Here is a 20000-nt window from a genome sequence, read left to right on the forward strand (position 1 = left end):
TCTCTCTCTCTCTCACAAACACACACACTCTCTCTCTCTCTCTCTCACAAACACACACTCTCTCTCTCTCTCACACACAAACACACACTCTCTCTCTCATCTCTCTCACAAACACACACACTCTCTCTCTCTCTCTCTCTCACAAACACACACACTCTCTCTCTCATCTCTCTTTCTCCTCTTCACTTCCTTCCTTCCTTTATCTCATTTCCACTCCATAGTTTGGGTCAGAGAAAGAGTGCAGGTTTAGGCGTAGTCTATTTTTGCATATGTTTGACCTCTGTGTGGTGACCTACAGTCTATGCTATAAGACTAATAGCCTCAGGAAATAAAACGTAAAGCACCACCATTACAGCAACCATACAGTAACAAACTCAGAATAAGAAAACTGGAGGTTTCTACACAGCGGGGGAGTTTGTATTGGGTTTGTCACAGCTATTTTCCTTTTTATTGCTAAAATAACAATAAAAAACAGTTAGCATTTTGAGCTTGTGTTAAGATTATGCTGTTTGGAGCTTGCGTACTGCTTATTTTTTCCAGTCAGACCACAAACAAAAAAGCACATTAGGAGACATCTGGTGGATTCGAAAAATGTCTGGATGGCTCACAAAATGCCCACGCAAAACCCAAATACAGGCTTCTTTAAAGTTTTAATGTCTCCCAGGTTTTGTGTTTCATTATTACCTCAGTGGCAGATTGAGCATGCTGCAGGCACATGTTTGTCTGTTTGTATGTTGTTTTTGTTTGTGTGTGGGTGACTGCTGAGATGGGGTAAGCTGTGTGCGCGCACATTTGTGTCTATGCTGAAGTGGTGTGGATGTGTGCTTTTGTGTGTGTGTGTGTGTGTGTGTGTGTGTGCGTGGAGATGGGGTGTGCGTGTTTCTGTCCGCACATGCAAACATTCTACATGTTTGTGATTGTGTGTGTGTGTGTGTGTGTGTGTGTGAGAGCGTGTGTACGTGTGTGTGCGTGTGTGTGTGTGTGTGTGCGCATGTGTGTGAGTGTGGAGATGGGGTGTGTGTGTGTGTTTCTGTCCGTACATGCAAACATGCATGCATATGGTTTCTACGTTTGTGATTGTGTGTGTGTGTGTGTGTGTGTGTGTGGAGGTGGGGTGTGTGTGTTTGTTTCTGTCTGCTAAATGCACACATGCTTGCCAGAATGAATCAGATTGCTGATCGATGAGTAACCAATCAGACACCAGCCTGCATCCGCGCAGACAGAACAGCCTGGACACGTCTGTGGAACACCTTCTGTTACCTCACAGCATCTCAGCTGCCTGCCTGTGTGTGTGTGTGTGTGTATGTGTGTGTGTTTGTGTGTGTGTGTGAGAGAAGCATCTTCTGTTACCTCAGAGCCTCTCAGCTGCCTGCCAATGAGTATAACTGTGTGTGTGTGTGTGTGTGTGTGTGTGTGTGTGTGTGTGTGTGTGTGTGTGTGTGTGAGAGAGAGAAACATCTTCTGTTACCTCAGCCATCTCAGCTGCCTGCCTGCACACACAGCTGCTCACTGGCTGTGGGGAACACACACTGTGTCATCATCGTATCAACTTTCATCTTGCTGTGGATAGAGACGTGTGTGTGTGTGTGTGTGTGTGTGTGTATGTTTGTTTGTTTTGGTGACTTTGAAAGTGTGTGAGAGAGAGTAGGCATGTGTATGTTTAAGTGTGTGATTGAGTGTAAATGTGTGAATATCTTTGCTGGTGAGCGTTTCTGGGAAAAGCATGCACACACACGCACGCACACACACACACACACACAACACACACACACACACACACACACACACACACACACACACACACACACCTCACCTATCACAAGCAGCAAACACACCAGCATGAGTAAGATCTTGCTCCTTTTGATAAGAGCCATCAGCTGCGGTCAGGCCACAGTGATCTCAATCAGCAGTCTGCATCAGATCCAGGTGTGAGTTAGCCATGCTTCTTTCACCTGTGCTTTGTCCTGTGACAAACCTCCACAGAGACGTCTACGGGAACATAGTCCTTGCTAGGACATGTCCAGGAGTGAGAGAGAGAGTGAGAGTGAGTGAGTGAGTCTGCCTGTCTGTCTGGTCAGATCTGAATTCCGGGAAAGAGAAACCGGCGTCCCCTCAGAGGCAGATTCCTCTGCCGGGTGTTAAAAGCTGCGCAAACACACTCTCCCAAAGCAAGTCCAAGCAAGTCCGTAGATTTGGCCTGAGATGCACAGGACTGAAGTCAGTCTCAGAAATGACAAATCAGTGCCTGCAGAAAGCACAACTCAGTATCCCTCTGACAAGCACTTCTGTTTAAAGTACACAGTCAATAGTGGGAAAGGCTACAACAAATACCACTTAAATGACAATGTCTTGCAGAAGATGTCTCTTTGTATTGAGGGTGGGTATCAAACATAGTTTTAGGAATGGTTTCCACTCATCCAATTCAGGGGTCCGTTTCCCAAAAGCATAGTTGCTAACTATGATAGCAACTACCTTGGTCCTGAGTCCGTAGATTTGAGTTACACATGCACAAACGATACACAGCTTAATGCAAATGGGGGAAGTGTCCCTTTAAGCTTCATATTGTCACAAATCACGTTTTTAATTTTTTTAAAAAGAGCATATTTGTTAGCTCAAATGTGACCGAAATATGACCGAATATCAACACCATATTTCTGTATCGATAACGTATCTGTAACGTGTGACTCAAATACTGTCAACTCGGATTTGGCAGTGATGCTACCACGGAGGATGCATCGTAGCAACTATGCATTTGGGAAATGCACCCTGAATAGTGACTTCATGAACATCTCTGAATGATGAAACATTGTGCACCGTTGCTTATTCATGTTTCTGAGATCCTTCGGAACAAAGCTGGTTGTTAAAGCAACCACTGTCTCCATGACAACACAGAATATAAAAGTGTCAATACCTTGTGACTCAAAAACAGATGTTATAGACGGGGCCATCAAAACATCTTTAGGAGAATATCTGGGAACACTTACAGTAATTGGGATAGGCTCCTTTTATTGGTTCAAAGGACCAGCAAATTAGTAATTGCATACTAATTATATAAAAACACTTAACAGTCTCTAGAAAGGAGTGTGAACACATCTGAAGGCAGCCCTGCTATTGCGTGAGCAGATTTATTCTGAGACACCCTGTCTCCAGAATCACAAGATCAAAGCTGCTTTCAGTCCAACAATATCTCACAAAGTAGTGTGTGTTTTTCCCCTGGCTGTTCGACTTGTGGTCAGATCCGTCCATGTTTTAATCAATTGTTTTTAAGCCTTCTCGCGCCATGACATCAGCTGTACCCTGAGTCTGGCCAACTCCAAGTCCAAACAGCTCCGCAGTAAACAAGCCACCGCCCCACCTAGGGTCTGTTCTTGCGGAACCATCCAAATCAGACCCAGACTCCCAACCAGACCACGGAACCAGCACACACTCTTATTTTCCATCGCTTTCTCGTTTCCTCGCCAAAGGCCCATTCCTCTGCGAGGTGGTCGTGGGATAGGAGGAGAGGCATTTATAGAGAGCAGAGAGGACAGTCCATTTTGGTGTCCCCCATGTCCAGGAAGCGCAGGAAGGACAGCAGTGTCCTGCCCTGCCTGCCAGAGATTTTTATGGGAGTGGTGGAGGGGCGGTCAGTGGAGGCATATGGTCCTGCTGTGGACAAAATGAAAGACAGAGAGAGAGAGAGAGAGAGAGAGAGAGTGAGAGAGAGAGACAGAGAGAGATGCCAGACATGGAAAAAGATGAAGAGAGAGAGACAGAGAGATGAATAAAGAGAGAGAGAGAGATGACAGACATGGAAAAAGATGAGAGCGACAGAGAGATGAAGAGAGACAGAGAAATTAAGAGAAAGATGAAGAGAGAGAGAGAGAGAGAGACTAATCTGATCGGTCATTTGGTTAACCCTCTTAATTCCGAAGCCCCGCAGTGCTGCACGTTGTCCAGCGGGTCAGGAGACCAGTGTCTGAAAGCTGGAGCCAATACATATCGGTCCAATCGCCACCATCCGCTGATCTCGGATCAGTGCTTGGCATTAGAACCATAAGTCAAATAGCTAGAGTGTGCTGGGAGTATGCATCCACAATAAGCCCTTCATCCAAGGCAGACTTTGCATGTGTCAGCTGGTGGGCAACGGTGGTGGGGGCTGAAAACACATCCACCGAGGCGGCCATCAGATCAGCTTTGGAATAGACACAATCTGTTTGTTTTGCGGGATAAACATCTCTCTTCTTAGTGACCGCAGTTCTGTTTGCCTAGATATTCCAGACTGTTGCTCATGAAAAACAAGTCCAACTCTCTTTTGGGAATCTCTCTGTGATTGCGAAAGACATGTGCTGTGAAAATACTGTAGCTGTTCTTCAGGGATCACTGAAAGAGCAAACACTGGAAACAAATCTCTGATCCATCCGTGTCTGACTCCTGAAAGTGTCATTGTAGTCATGGGCAATGTCACCAGAACAACCATGACCTCATGACCTCTCCGCATGTAATTGCATGACACAAAGTGACATGGCTACCAAGCAGCGCAATGCATGATGGGTAGGTCATTATTTAGCGGGCTGGCTGAACTGGAACTGAACTACGACCTACTGTGCAAAAGGAAAGCAAACCTTGATCTGTGCGGAGACACACACACAAAGAGACGCTATTGTTGCAAACCAAAAATGACAAATACCACAGGAAAAGAGTTCTTTCCTTGAATGTTGCTTTCATGATTGGAAATATTCAACACACAGATAACATAATGTTTAGACAACCCTTGGCATGCTCTCACATGTCCTTTGTGGCTTCAGCAATGTTCAGCCAAGGAATTGCTACAGTCTTTGTACTCTCAAGTAAGCTGCAGTGATCTCCATTTAAACAAGGCAAATGCATCTTGTATTCATCTGACTGTTAGCAACAAAAACAACAACAAAAGAAAACAAAAATAAATAAATATATCAACTACCAAAAGATGAGGACCTGCATCCATGGTGGGGATTAATCACAATTTATTGCCATGCATGAACACCTCTGTCTTGTCAGCCTATTTGACCTTGTTAAGGAGTCAATTAGGTATATTGTTTGACACGACCTCTGATGGTGTGCAGATATGAGCTGTCTGTATACAATGACGACATGGGCTATCTGTTTACAATCCAGACTTTTGTTTTGGTCCATGTAAACAAGAGCGAGGAGAAAGCAGCATGCTGTGTGCAACAGGCAGCATGGTATCTGAAGTCCATGCAAATAACTCTCCCGATTCTTGCATCACAAGTGACACAGTCAAATATTTTGGGTCCGAAACATTTAAATCTGCAATGGATTCAAATGCACTTGATCTACAAATGCTAGAGAGTGTGTGTTAAAGGTGCAGTCAGGGATTTTATGCGATTCCAAGCGCATAACATTTTTTGTTACATTCAGCAATCATCTCCTCACGCCAGCTAGCTGCCCATTCCTTGAGTACACTGCAAAAAAAAAAAAAAAAAGCCCACGCTCTGAAAAAATGAAACACGCCGAGTGGGAGCAGCCTGTCTCCCAAGCAAAAACAAAACCCTGCATGGAGTTTCTCTGGGAATAATGAAGGTCGTGGTTAGCTACCTCTCTGGCGTGTTTCGTTTGGTCCTTGTTTTGTTGCAAAAAAGGGCCTGCTAATACATTTGAATATAAACATAAACACAAACAAACACAAATTCCTGCACAATTCCTGACTGCACATTTAACGTAATATGACTGTGTGTGCGTGTTACTGTGTGTGTTTACTGTTTTATATCAGTGTTTAGGTATATGAGTGTAAACTAAATCAACTGTGTGTGTGTGTTTATTTGTTTGTTTGTTTGTTTGTTTGTTTGTGTTTGTGTGTTTGGTGCAACAGACAGCTCTGTCAGAGGCCAGAGCTTTACTTTATCCAGCAGTGTGTCTCTCAACTCACCCAGTTCATCTGGGTACACACACACACACACACACACACACACACACACACACACACACACTGTCACTCTACTCTCCACAGCTGACACAAGGACACAAAGGAGCAACTGTGTCTCAGACAGGTCATCAGTCCTCAGTGTGCTAGTGCCAGCTAGTCAATGAGAGGGAGACTGTGTGTAAGTGTGTGTGTGTGTGTGTGTGTGTGTGTGTGTGTGTGTGTGAGAGAGAGAGAGAGAGAGAAAGAGAGAGAGAGAGAGTTTTGATGTTGCACATTTGAAATCCCAGACATAACTAGCTTTGTTGACAGCTAATAATGGCAACAGATCTCACCCTGCAGACATCTGTGTCAGACAACATAAGAGACTGTGTATAATAAATAACTATTCTTGGGTTCTTGTTTACATCCACTTTTCTTACTGATCGAGATATAATGTGAGCCCTCCCTGTTGTGTTTAACAGTGCAGTCTGTTCTTCATGATCGCATTCCTTTCCAGTGGTGTTTCAGAGAGGTCTACTGGCACTGGCCAGGAGTCAAATTCTGACCAAAAATAAACGCCACGAGAACCATCCACCCTGGCTTCGGCCCAGGTGCTTCACTGACGGAAACTCTCCATGGTTCTGCACATGAGGGACCAAGGCCGGTCTGGTTCTGCAAGGACTGCTTTAGCAATCATGGGAACGCGAAAGTGTGTGAATCATTAATGGGCATACAGAAGAACGATATAAAATATAACACAAGACCTCTGACATGAAGTGGAGTGTATTTCCAGCTCTACTTCTCATGCATATAACACACACACACACACACACACACGCACAGACACACACACACACACACACACAGACACACACACACACACACAGACACACACACACACACACAGACACACACACACACACACACACACACACACACACACACACACACACACACACACACAGACACACACACAGCAGGTTAATTTCATACTGACTCAGTGGTGTCACTCTACCCAACTTCCCTCTCCGTGCCCTCGGGTCATGACAGACAGTGACCACTCGTCTCAATGTCATGGCACTGCCAGTTAATGTGAGGCACTGTGGGGGCCCGAGAAGTAACATACGCTGAGGAGGAGCTCTCATGTGATAACATGGCATCTAGGATCAACTCAGTATATACCATCTCTCTTTCTCCTCTTCTCATCTCCTCTTCTCCTATTCCCTCTCTTCTTTCACTAATCTTAGCAGGATAGAGGTGTCCACTGTCATCTCTCCATCTTTGTCAGAGGACTGCAGGGGTATGACTGAGGCCTCTCTCTCTCTGTTCCCTCTATCTGTCTTCTTCAGACTCCCTCCCTCTCTCCCTGTCTCTCTCTCTCTCCTCTCTCTCTCCCTCTCTCTCTCCCTCCCTCCCTCTCTGTTTCCCTCATCTTGTTAAGACAGAGGTGTCACTCTCTCCTCTCCTTGTCCGTCTTTGCCAGGGCACTGCCAGGGCACAACTTAATCTATCTCCCCCTTCCTCTGTCCCTGTCCCCTCTGTCTTTCTCTCTCTCTCTATCTCCCTCTCCCTCTGCCCCTGCCCATCTCTCTCTCTCTCTCTCTCTCTGGCAGAAGTTCCTGGGGCACAGTGGCCAGAGAGTAGCAGGTGAAATCCGATCTGCTGACCGCTCGCTTTATTTATTGAACAGGACCGACTAGACCTATGCCAACAATAGCTTGGCAAGGGAGAGAGAAGGGGGTGTGTGTGTGTGTGTGTGTGTGTGTGTGTGTGTGTGTGTGTGTGTGTGTGTGTGTGTGTGTGTTAGGGGGCTTCAGTGGCACCTCTCTATCCAGCCACCCCCCTTCTCCCCTCTCACTAAACCATATCATGGACCACCCAGCAGTAGCCCCCAAAATGCACACATTCAGCCCCTGGAAACTTCTTCATTGTACGCTGGGGCCTTTTTGTGGTGGTAGTTGTTTGGTAGTTGTTAGTGTTTTTTTTTATATGTCTCACTGATGTTTACTGTAAAGGCATTGTGTCTACGCACTATGCCCCATTGGCATGTTACAGAATTGCTGTCGCATCTAAATTGCATTCAGCCCTTTTTAAAAAAGAGGGCACAATCAAAGGAGGGTCCAGTCATGGACTGTTCCAGACAGACTGACATTATGTTTGATGTGTCCTTTTTCCTTTTTTTGATGTCTCTCTTACACTATGGAAGCGGTGAAAGGGACCTAGTCATGACTACCAGCTGGTGTGAAAGGGGAGGCAGCAGGCACGCGCCACTGTGGCAACATCACCTGACACGGATCGAATGCAAGGAGCCTGGCATCAGCAAGAAGAGCCCGCCGCCCCACTGATTAGCACAAGCGGGTGAACAAAAGGCCAGGCGCACGGGACTAGCATTTCACATCTGACACGAGACTGTTACTGGTCAGGACAAGCAGCCACTGGTCAAGAGACACCCAGCAGGACCATCTATAACACATCCCAAATTTATTTAGATATAATATCTGACTTTCTCACTAGTATAAAGAGCGGATGTTTTTGTAGGTCACTATTCTGTTGCTTAACAGAGCCCTACCCTGAGTGGGTCACGCACAAGCTTCTCCAAGTCCCTGAAAAAGACAACAAAGGATGAAATGAAATGATGAAATACTACTTTCCTGACATGTCATAGCATGAAGTTCTTTTGAAGATCTGGACAAACCTGAAGAGCATGACTTACTGGACCATTCCAAAAACGACCAAGCCTGGCTTCCCTGATCTAGCATTTCCTGTTCATATTTCCATAATATGATCAAGAACATGCGTGACCAAAACGCTTCCAAGCAGTCAAGCTGAAACAACGGACCAGTAACAGTGATTCTGAAATGCATCAGGAATGCTGGGAACGGCGAATTCCGGCTGGGAATTACAGTAACTCCAGGACTGGCTTCTTCCCCTCTCTGGGCCTTAAGGGTTCCACAATAAGTGATGATGTGGAATCTGCGCTGCCTTTGAGAGAGCTGTGATTTGTGATGGGTGTGAGTCCAACATCAGGATCCACTCAGGCTGCAGGGAGAGCACATGCCTAGGAATCCTTCAGTTCATCTCAAAGGGCTGGTGACTGGCAGTGCTAAGGGAATTTCTCCAAACAGAACGCATGAGTCCCTTCAGACTAGGAAAGGACACACACACACACACACACGCGTCGCACACACGTCTGGCCATCACACACACACACACCACGCACGACGCCGCATCGCACGCCACACACACACACACCACGCACGCACGCACGCACGCACACACACACACACATCATAGAGATCATTTGAGGCAATATGAGAGTTGATTTCACCAGGCCAAAAATAAAATAAATGACCTCTTGTAGATGACACCATCTTAAATGTCCACCCCCACTATGATCTGTCCTCACTGATTATGCCTTTTCTCTCCATTTCTCTTTCAGCTCAACAATCTGTCGTCTCTCCATGTGAGCAAGCTTGGCAAGATTGAGTTTGCAGTTCTCGTCTTATCTCTCTCTACCTCCCTACCTCCCTCATTTACACACACACACACACACACACACACACACACACACAAAACACACGTATAGTCAAGACATAACAAATTTCTTCTCAGAATTCCAATGCTTCCTCATTCCACTCCCCCCTCCATCACATGCCGATCCTCTGGGATTACATCACATCAGAGGAGAGAGAGAGAGAGAGAGAGAGAGAGAGAGAGAGAAAGAGAGTGAGAAAGAGAGAAAGAGAGAGAGGGAGGTGCACTCTGGCAACTCAACATGGATTAAATTCCCCTTCATTTTTATTCATTCCTTCTTCTCTTTTTTCTCAGATGGGGGTAAGCTACGGCACTCGAGGGAAGGAGCTGAAGGTGGAGCACCTCCCTCCTCCAACATAAATATTCCGAGCCTTCGAGTTTTGCGGTGTTGTTGCATCGGCCAGACAGACACGGTTGCCATAGCGGCCTGGCCGTGCTGGCCAAGGCACTCCACTTCGCTCCATGGGAGGGAAGAGGTGAAGTGGTGCCCCAGGGAGGTGTCTCCCTCTCGGACACAGTGCCCAGACTGTGTGCCTCACTGGTCCTCCTCAGCCCCTTCATTTTTCCTTTTCAGGAAAACTTGAGTTTCGCAGAAAGCCAAGTGAAAGAGAGGGGCGGGGGGCTCTTCAGTTCCCATAGAAACCTCCTTATATTTCTGTTATTTAAAAAAAAAGGGGGACAATGATAATGGTTCAGCCCGGATGTCTTGACATCTGAATATGCGTAGAGGGGATGGGGGTGCTGGAAAACAGTCGGACGCTTCAGTCAAAACTGATCTGCAGTCTCCAGCACTGGGTTGTGCAACAGCTTGGCTAGTTCCCCAACATAATGAGAAACCCCCAAAATGAAAACCAGCCGAATGACCACACATGTCACACAACGCTGCCATGAGGAAGTGACATCAAGTCCTGCACACGGCATGAAGGATGAATTTCCCACAGTTCAAACAGCGTACCTGAGGACTTACTGTCCATGGTGCATGTAAGAGAAGTTAGCCAGGGTCTTGTTACGACTAGTCTTCACTCACAGTTACAATCTGTGTGCCATGTCCTTCCTACTCTGGCCCACATTGACATAAACAAGCCTTAGCATAGGCTAGCAGAAGTGGAAAATCCACTGTGAGTTAAGTACAGCAGTGCATTCCAAGTCCCTCTGGTATTTCACAGAACTTCTCAATTTGCTTGACAAAGAGCTAAGTGAAGTTAGCAGGTTTTTGCTTATGTTTCCAAGGGTGTCACCCCACCTCCCTTCAATGTGATGCTTTATGTAAACTAACTGGTCTTTCTATTTGGAAGGTTTCTTATTGCTTAATACATCAGCTCCAAAGCTGCATTTTTTTGCTTCTGCCTGCAGTTTCTAGATATGAGTCCTTTCACATGAACTAGTATGACCATTTCACAGATAATAAAGACAACTCACAGAATTTCCCTTTTAAAAAAAAAGCTTCTTTAACTTCTTTAACTTCCAGCTTCCAGCTATCTGCTCCAAAACAACCAGGCTGTCTGCCCGAAACTTCTTTGAGAAACAAGCTTGACTGTGTCAGGTAGACAAAGAACTACAGTACATCTATTCACCAAAGGCCATGTCCATCTCAGGTCTCAGTTCAATGTTACGTCACACACTCTTTGTCATTGCAAGCCTCCCTGGGTGCATGTGGTCTTGCAGGATATGGAGCAAGGCCCATGTTTGTATTCAAACTACCTCACCAACTGCAACATTTTCTTTGTTGTAAAAAGGTCTTTCGTTTGTCTCTGCAGTGTGTTCTTGAGCTACACTGCATTCTGTTTGAAGATGAAAAAGGTTCTACTGGGCATGAATGAATTAATGGTTATAAATGAGGAACCTTTTCTTTTTATGGGTGCACTGTAAGCGTGATTCAGACTGAATATGACAAACCTCTTATATGATCCTGACTGATGACTCCCCTGATTATTATGTCATTCATCTTTGAATTTGGTTGAACCAGTTGTTGTTATTCTCCAATAAAATATGCATTTTACTCCAAAACAATAAATCTCCAAAACAATAAATATTTAATTGAGCCACCGGTAACGTAGGTATTTGACATAGTTTGCCTGGTGCACTAGATTGGCAGTGGATGCATTTCTGGGACAGTTCCAGTCGCTCTGCCTTTGCATGCGTGAATAAGTTCAGCCAAGCAGAGAAAAGCATTACAAATAAACAATCACTGTCTGATCTAGTTTGGGTATGAGCCCAGATCAACCCTCTCCACCCAACTGGCCCACCGTAAAGCATATTTAGATAATCAAATGATTTCACTTCATATGACATCCAAATAATTTCTCTCCCACGTGCAGTTGCAATGAACTGTCACACAGTGCTTATGGGAAGAAATATATTTTGAACAGGAACTATTTCATGACCAGATTGGAATAACACAGCAAATGTACCATATTTTATGTTTAGCTCGCGGGAGGAACAGCTGAATTGCCAATCGCTGGGTCCAGCCAGCTGGCCGCTTTTGCCCACACTGCGGGGAACAGGAATGCAGGTAGCGGCCATCAGCTGCCAAGGACACTTAATAACTCGCTCAAGGCGAGCATCAGTTGCTAACTGAGCAGCAACAGTATACCTTCTAAGAGTGTCTCGGTCATAACTGTGCAGAGAGTGCTTCGAAGTCACTCGAATGACTGTGCACCAGCTGTGTAAGAAAACAAGAATGTCAGAGCGAAAGTTCAGCATGGGCCACTTTTTCACCAGCTCTGTGCAAGCTACAGTGCTGAGTCCAGAAGAATGCCTGGAATGTTCCCCAAAGTCTTTTTTTCTCTCTCAGAGACCTGGATGACCCACGATGGTAGAGCTCTAGAAGGAGGACCCCCCTTTCACATTACATAAACCCTGCCTGCACTGTGCATATACATTCCTTCCCATCTGCCTCTGAACCCAACTCCAATCTGAACTGCACACATCGACACAATGCAAAACATCACCAACCCGACCGCCAGCCTCTATAATCTCTCTCCGAGTCCTGACCTCTGTGTGAGCCTATAGTGAGCGTTAATTAAGGAGGCTGAGCAGTGAGCGGCTAAATTACCACACTGCGCGTGGACAATCTTCCGAGTAGGATAGGCGGCTTTTTGGACAATGGCCGTGCTCAAATGACAGTGTTAGGTGATAAGCCCTATGATCACCCGCTTTTAAGGGATGGTGTTTTGTTTTTGAAGGGAATGGGAACTGAGGGCTGGTGTCATCTGAGTGCAGGTTAAATTAGCCATGCTCCATACAGCATGAGATGTACTGGAGCTACTGGACCAGAATGGGGACCATAGTTCTGCACCTTCTTCATTTGACATGTTCTCATGAAACACACTAACTTACACTTACAAACACAAGCACCACACACACACACACACACCTTTAGTGTTATCCTGTGCTGTTACAAGACACTCTATCTATAATTTAAACTCTCTGCAAACCCATCCCAGAATCTTCCTTGATTGCCCCCAGTGTGCACGCCCTGGTGGATAGCACACAGCACAGGATTCAGTCTCTTTCAGCAGAAACGAATAAGCCTGAATGTGCTTAATTTACTAATGGGGCTGGGGAGTAAAGAAGACATGGTGGCCAGTAATTAAGGAAGAGCAGCTGGCTGAGTAGGGGCTTTATGTGCATCTGAGGTCCTAGTTTGTTCTGTGTTTGTGTGGCTATGACATAAGGAATTGGGTCAAGATAGACTTGGCAAAGTCATGAAACTTGCTTGTAGTCTTCAGATCCTGACAAGCTTTCAGCAAACATGACAGCAAACATTTTAATCCCAACCAACTGTGTAAAACGTATTGCTTATTTGGTCTTATCTCAAATTTGTAAACAGGATTATCATAGGTTAGCTTTCGATAACAAAATGGATTTATAAAAAAGATATGTCTGTTATACATTTGCGACTATGATGCCGCTGCAGAGGTTTTCACAAGTTTGCATTCCTGAGGGCGTCAATCCTGTCGCTGTCTTCTTTGCATGTGGCTTCAAGCTGCGAGACAAATGACAACAAATGCTGGCTGACAGGTGACAGGCTATGAGAGCAGCAGTCCCGTGACACCATCACTTCCCCAAGCAGCCTACTAGACCTCCACTGTGGCTCCGTTTTTAAAACAAGATTTATTATTCATTAATGTACACAATAATACGCGGTTCCAACTATAGAATATAAGCAATTCATTAAAAGTGCTTAAGCGTCACTAAAGACATTAGGTGAATGTACTTGATGATATAGCATGATGAAGTAGTGCTGCAATTCATTGCGCCGATGTTGAAATGACAACCACGAATCAAACCGGGAGACCAAACCGAAAGGGCGCTGTTACATATTCAAACGAATGCCTTTGGTTACAATCAAGTAGGCTACACAAAGTATCCAAGGAGGAGTATAAAATGTTACGTGATGGAACGCGAAACTCGTGTTTGTGTGAGAACGGAGATCTTGTTTAATGTTGTGGGCAGAAATATGCCTCAGTCTACGAACGAACATGGAGAGACTGCTAAAAAATATTATAGGCAAAGTAAAAGACAACAGTATGTTTAACTTGATAGTTCAAATGTAAAAGTGATCTTACCTGTCTTTGTCAACGTGGTTCTGCTGTTTAGGCTAGAACTTTCGCTACCTTGTTGATGTTTGGGCGTCAGTTTTCCCAACTGAGCAGTTCCACGTCCATAAAAACCTCTGTCATTATTCAGGGCGCACGCTTGTCTCTTCTAAAATCGAAGAATAGTTTCTCTTTCTTGTTTGTGCACTCAACACGCTGGTCATCAGTTGTCACCCTCGGTGGGATCAGCTGTCATCCCGATGGAAGATCCAGAAGGCTGATTCCCGACTGCGCTCCATCCATGCTGACATCAACACCACCACCCCTTCCTGACAGGGACCTTAGCCTCAGTAAGGGGTTGGCCTTTCCCTGCCTGATGGAAAATAACCGCGCACACTGAAAACAGAGACTGAGGAGAGCGCGAAAGAAAGGTCATTAGCCACACACTTCAAGCTTTATAACGCATTTATTAACTTTTTGTTGCCAGCCGACTAAAGGCTGTGTGTGTGCAAGCAGTCGTGACAACAATATGTGGAGGTTTAGGTGCATTTAAAATATATATCGAGAACTATAAGAGAAGAGTGCAAACTGAACGTTACAGCTGGTGTGGTCTACTGTTCTAACTATATAGTGGAACAGCAATAGATCAAAGGTTATCACAGGGATTAGTATCTGATTGTATGGCGTGCTCTACCTTGTCAAATGTCAGTGCATCATAATATACAGTAATGAAAATGAAAATGATAATGAAAATGGACATGGCTTCTAATGTGAAGAATCACCCAAAGTAGCCTAAGCAAAATTAACCCTTAAAGGTGTGGGCTTTTGAACATTTTAACATAAGATTCCGTTCTGCAACAATTCAAGGTTCTAAAATTCTATGTTGAATTCAAAGCCCTAAAGAGCTCAGAGCCCCAAAATCTGTGTTTGTAGTTGGTGTCTCAGAATGTACGTGTAATTTCATGAAACTCAAAAGGTAATATTAGCCCACTGTTTGAAAAAGTCACTATATAGGCCTAAAAGTTAAACAAGTTGAAGCAGTGTCATGTCTGTCAACACAACACTCTAACAGAAGAGTGTTCAACATCAAATATGGAGGTTTTGGAGACGTACATTGCGGTGTATCTGTTTAGTATGCCATACTGTAGCCTATTTGATGGATAATATTGATGCGCAATTTATAAGGCCACTCAGATATAAATGTTCCTCCTCTGTTTGTGTTGTGTTGTTTACAATGAATGTACTCCTGAGTGGATGTGCAAAAAAAAGGCTCTCAAGCTTTTGGACAGAACTGGGCTACAATCCATTTTTCCAATGGGGAGATTCTTTGGGTTCTGCAGAACCAAAGCCAGCCCATAGGAACACATAGATGGACCCCTTTTCATATCTGTTCGAGCATGATACATCCATTCCTTAAGTCACTGAATACACATCGGAGGGCCACTACTCTGTAGCTGCAGGGCTAAATCTGCTCCCAATTAGAGGGAATGTTCTCTTCATATTCATCCTGTGTATTTGTTCCAAAGAGGAATCAGGGGAAATGAATCACTGTGTCCTAAAGATTCACTTCGGAAGCAGAAACTCTTTGCAAAAATATGTGGGAAAACCCGACCACATTGAGAGAGAGAGAGACGTTCAAGTTAGAGCATGCTTTCAGGGAAGTGGTACCTATTCCTTCCTATTCCCATGCTATCCCAGTGTGAGAGTGAGTTACTGAAAGGTTTGAGGGCCTGTTTATGCTGTGTCTGCATTAATCCAGACTTCCTCATGCTGAACACAATACGAGGAAACTGTGAGGAAGAACCTTTTTTATTTTAGTGAGGTGATGACAGCAAAGAAAAAAATAAGTCACATTTGCTACAGTACATCATGCATGTATCTTCCCCCTGCCATTATTAATCACTCACACACTTGTTTCTGTGCTATTAATACTAAGAGAAAGTGCTTTCTCTCCTTATCTCTCACTCACATCCCAGTCATTGCACTGACGTCATATAACGCATATGAGCAGCATGATTTTTGTATAACACAAAGTCACTTGGATCATAAGGCCCTGTCCCCATATGTTTGTGAAAGAGCCCCTCTGTCAATGCCTGGCAATAAACGCAAAGCTGAGTCAATATCCTGTCAGCGTGGGGCAGGGGTTATCGTACGAGCTACGATAATACAAGCTGTATTTGTTGTTTGTAAGCGTGCCCCCACTAGGCCTTGTAATGTCACTTTCGACTCACTCCGTCTCTCTCTCCCTCAGCCCACGACATTTGTTGAGAACTCTCCAGGCCACGCTGGAGGTGAATGGACAGGGCTGTGCGCTCCTACGCTGCCATTTTTTACACAAAGAAGGCATGTGAGTGAGTGCTGGGCCTCCATTGTTGTCGCTGGGCTGTGTGGTCAGTGGGTCCATTCTCATCCTGTGTTTGAAGTAAAATCTTTGTCTGGGTTTCGGCATCAGTCAGTGGCATTATCTGGGGCATCAATGGAGGATAAATAATGAAGTTTAGGCACGAGGAGACTACTGGAAACATACTCTGTTCTACTCTTACAGGAACTAGGAACTGACATGGTGTTGAACTGATGCTTAATCAGACATCACATCAGACATTTTGCTCAGATATTTGTAGTGGATTGTGGGGGATTACCTATTATGTTCTGTGTTGTTCCTATGGTCCTATTATTACTCCACTGAAATTGTGAGAGTGAGTTAAAGGTTGATGAAATTATACATTTGCTCATAGAATAAGCCCATTTCACCTTCTTGGTTATACAAATCACAGTAATATAGTCATTTAAAACTCCCAAAATTATGATATAATGATGAAAACACATAGCAGAAGTATAAAAAGTATATCCTTTCTGTCTGGAATCAGAGCTCAAAATGTGCTAAGAGTGATTCTGCATCCCTGCGCAAGACCTCCGGAACTGTGAAAGCATTTGGCAAACCACTTGGAACCTTTTCAATATCAAGACATTTTCAAGACAACCACCATATGACACAGGGTCAGCAACTAACTTTTCAGCTACTGTCGGTGAGCTCTTCCTGGCTCATGGTATTTCCGACGCATGGCTTTTCCTTTCCTGTTTCGTCACCAAGGCCATGTTGTTTGTTTTCTTTCTGTTCTTTTAAACTTGTGATTGTGATTCATGGCTTGCGGGGGAAACATATGAAAAATACAATGCACCATGAAGGAAGCCAGCAAGCATTTTCTCAAGTGGCTTGCTATTAGCAAAATAAGGTTGGATATGGGAGGGCATTTAGTAATTATTCACTTAGTACTGGGAGGAATAGAATTTTCAGAATCCCTGAAAAGGGTGTAAAGTTCTGATATTGCTTTCTATACTCATGTTTATTTCATAATATATTCCCACACTGATCTCTTGACCAATTAAATTCATTATTTAAGATCTCATTCAGATAGCTAGAAATAAACAAAGTTAGCTAAATATCTATTTGAGCGATGATAGGTCATCCCAACAAGGAAATCAATAGTTACTAAGAAGCATTATTGACATTGGATATTTGTACGCTTCATGTTATTGGGGTAGAAACAAAATGACAAATGAATTGTAAGATGTTCCCTTTGAGTGTTTTTTGTAGGTTAGACTCAAATTACAGTAAACAGCTTACTCATCAAACCCTTTCTGATGGGAGGAGGTAAAGAGACAGTGGGCATTTTTAAACAGGAGGACAGCGACATCTAGTGTTCATCTAGAGTTCCATTGTTCAGCATTGAAACAATTAACTGGAAATTATCACCACCAAGACTCCATGATCTGTTTGTGACATTTGCCTCTATAAAAATGTTTTAACATTTAAAAATGTTCTTCATATATGACAGCAGTGTTATGGCAGTTGGTCTACAGAACTTCAGTGCTCATAATCATACATATTAGTTTACAAGATAATTGGTTTATTTTGCAATATTTTGTTCGCTTCTCCTGATATTCCACAAGCTATGTGGTATGTGCTTTACTGTAAGAAAAATCGAAGCCATGTCATTGGGGCAAATCCAGTGCTACTGTACTACTCATTCAGTCATGACACATGAAGGTGCCAAACCAATCAGTGTATAAATCTGCCTGTCAGTCAAGTATGCCGACAAAAGCTACTAACATGCGAGAGAGCCCGCGGAGGGGTGAGCAGTGTTTAGTTTGGCTGTTGAACTTCACAAGGGCTGATGTCCAGGAAAAAGTTGACCTTTAATTGTGCATTGAAGTATATTTATAAAATGTTTGATGTAATGTAATGCAGAATATTCCGTCGTTGGTGAAAAAAAAGACTTTCATCCATGGATGAGTGCGTGTATAGACGCAGCAAACACTAAAACATGTCTCTTTTTTTCAGCTTGTTCCACCAGCTACACTTAAGAACAAAGATTGACATAAGCCTGGCATGGATTTTCCAATAACCTTAAATGACTGGGAAGAAATATCTTACACACAACTGACCAGTTGGTGGCACTAGATGTCTTCAAGCAAAATCTTGAGGATTTGTTTAGGTACAGCATGATATTGTGGCTCGTGTTATTCTTGCATGAAGAGTGTTTGTTTTTAAATAGTAGGTTTCAGACTGTAACCTTAACTCATTTAATTTATATCTGGTTTAGAATATATACAAGTTAAATTACACCATAGAGGTTTGGGATCTAACTTTGTTTGAAGGCTTCATGTGAGAGTTTCTGCAGCTTTGCCCACCCTTGCCTTTGGTAGTTGTCTGTAACAGTTATGTTACATAATGATATGTGTATTTCCTGTATCTCAACTGATTTAGCAATGTACTATCATTATATGTCATGGGTTTGGTATTGGTAACTACAGTAGGGAGTGTTCATACTGGTACAAATGTCTGTATAAATCATGCTTTATATAAGAGTCTGTTGAATGAATACCTGTAGAGTTTCGTAAACATCACAAGTGAATAACAGCTGTCAAATACATCCTGACTGAAACCATTTAAGATATTTAGACAGCTTAAAGAGTGATTCCTCTGTGACCTGATTTAAACTCTTAAAAACCACATAACAAGTTAGCAGGAAATGTTCTTGTATTCACTGAGAAGCTTACTAATATCTGCTTTCTTCTGCTATTCTATGACATCTAAACAGTATAGATGAGTCTGGTTATTGATACGTATTTTTATGCAATGTGAGCAACAAAATCATAATAGTATCACTATGCAATTAACAAATTAAGAGTTGTATTGAGTTAATAAGCTGCCTTTTCTTGTCTTCCTCATATGATACATATGATGTGCCCATTGTTCTTTTTCCTCCACTTTGCTGTGTCATCTTTTTCTACTTTTCCCCTCTCAAGCAGATGTCCCTTTTTCCAGCCAAAGTTGACCCAAAAAACGACTTCTTGTTAAAATGGTTTTGTCTTTAGTCTCATACTTAGGTGTTTAAGCCAAGGTGCTTCTGGCTAAAGGTGTTTCTGCAGATCGTCATCAAAACATTATTCATTGTTAACAGTCCAAAAGAACTTTAACTTGAACTGAATTAAATTACTGTTTGTCTCTGACCTGTCGTCGTGGTGTGATGCTTTTTTGAAGCCCTTGGCAAACAATAGTTTAAAGACAACCTCAGCATAGATTTTATGATGACACATGGACATTTGAGTTTGTGCTTTAGCTGACAACAGGAAAGCTGTGGCAGAAGTCTATGCTTTTACGACAGTTTAGGACTCACTGCATGAAATGTAATGCATTAATATATTTTGTGAGCTCATCCTGTTTTTTTGTGTGTGTCAGTACAGGAAATGAGCTCTCTAGAACACTTGGTTTTCTAAAATCATCAGAGTTTACCTTACATATACTACTGAAAGGCTGGAAATAACATAAGTAGAACATTACTACTTAAAGGAACCATATGTAAGATTGTGGCCAAAACTGGTACTGCAATCACTTTCAAATTACTGTAGAGCGGTGTATCCCCTCCCCCTCCCCCTGACTCGAGGTTGCCAACCCGGATGCCAAAACACTACTAACTTTGTGATTAGTAGATAGGTAGAGGGTGGCGCATCAGGCGCATCAAAACACAACATGACAT

At 43.6% G+C, this 20000-nt stretch overlaps 1 protein-coding gene across 1 annotated transcript in view; it reads right to left on the reverse strand.

Moving 5' to 3' along the window:
* The window catches only part of LOC125287934 (dynamin binding protein), a 56135-nt gene extending 41867 nt beyond the window's left edge, over positions 1 to 14268 (reverse strand). Inside the window, 1 exon segment of the mRNA XM_048234020.1 lies at positions 13990 to 14268. The gene's annotated coding sequence lies outside the window, so the exon portion shown is untranslated.
* Between the last annotated feature and the right edge of the window lie 5732 nt (positions 14269 to 20000).

This window comes from Alosa alosa, chromosome 22 (assembly GCF_017589495.1).
Source record: "Alosa alosa isolate M-15738 ecotype Scorff River chromosome 22, AALO_Geno_1.1, whole genome shotgun sequence".
Classification (NCBI taxonomy): domain Eukaryota; kingdom Metazoa; phylum Chordata; class Actinopteri; order Clupeiformes; family Clupeidae; genus Alosa; species Alosa alosa.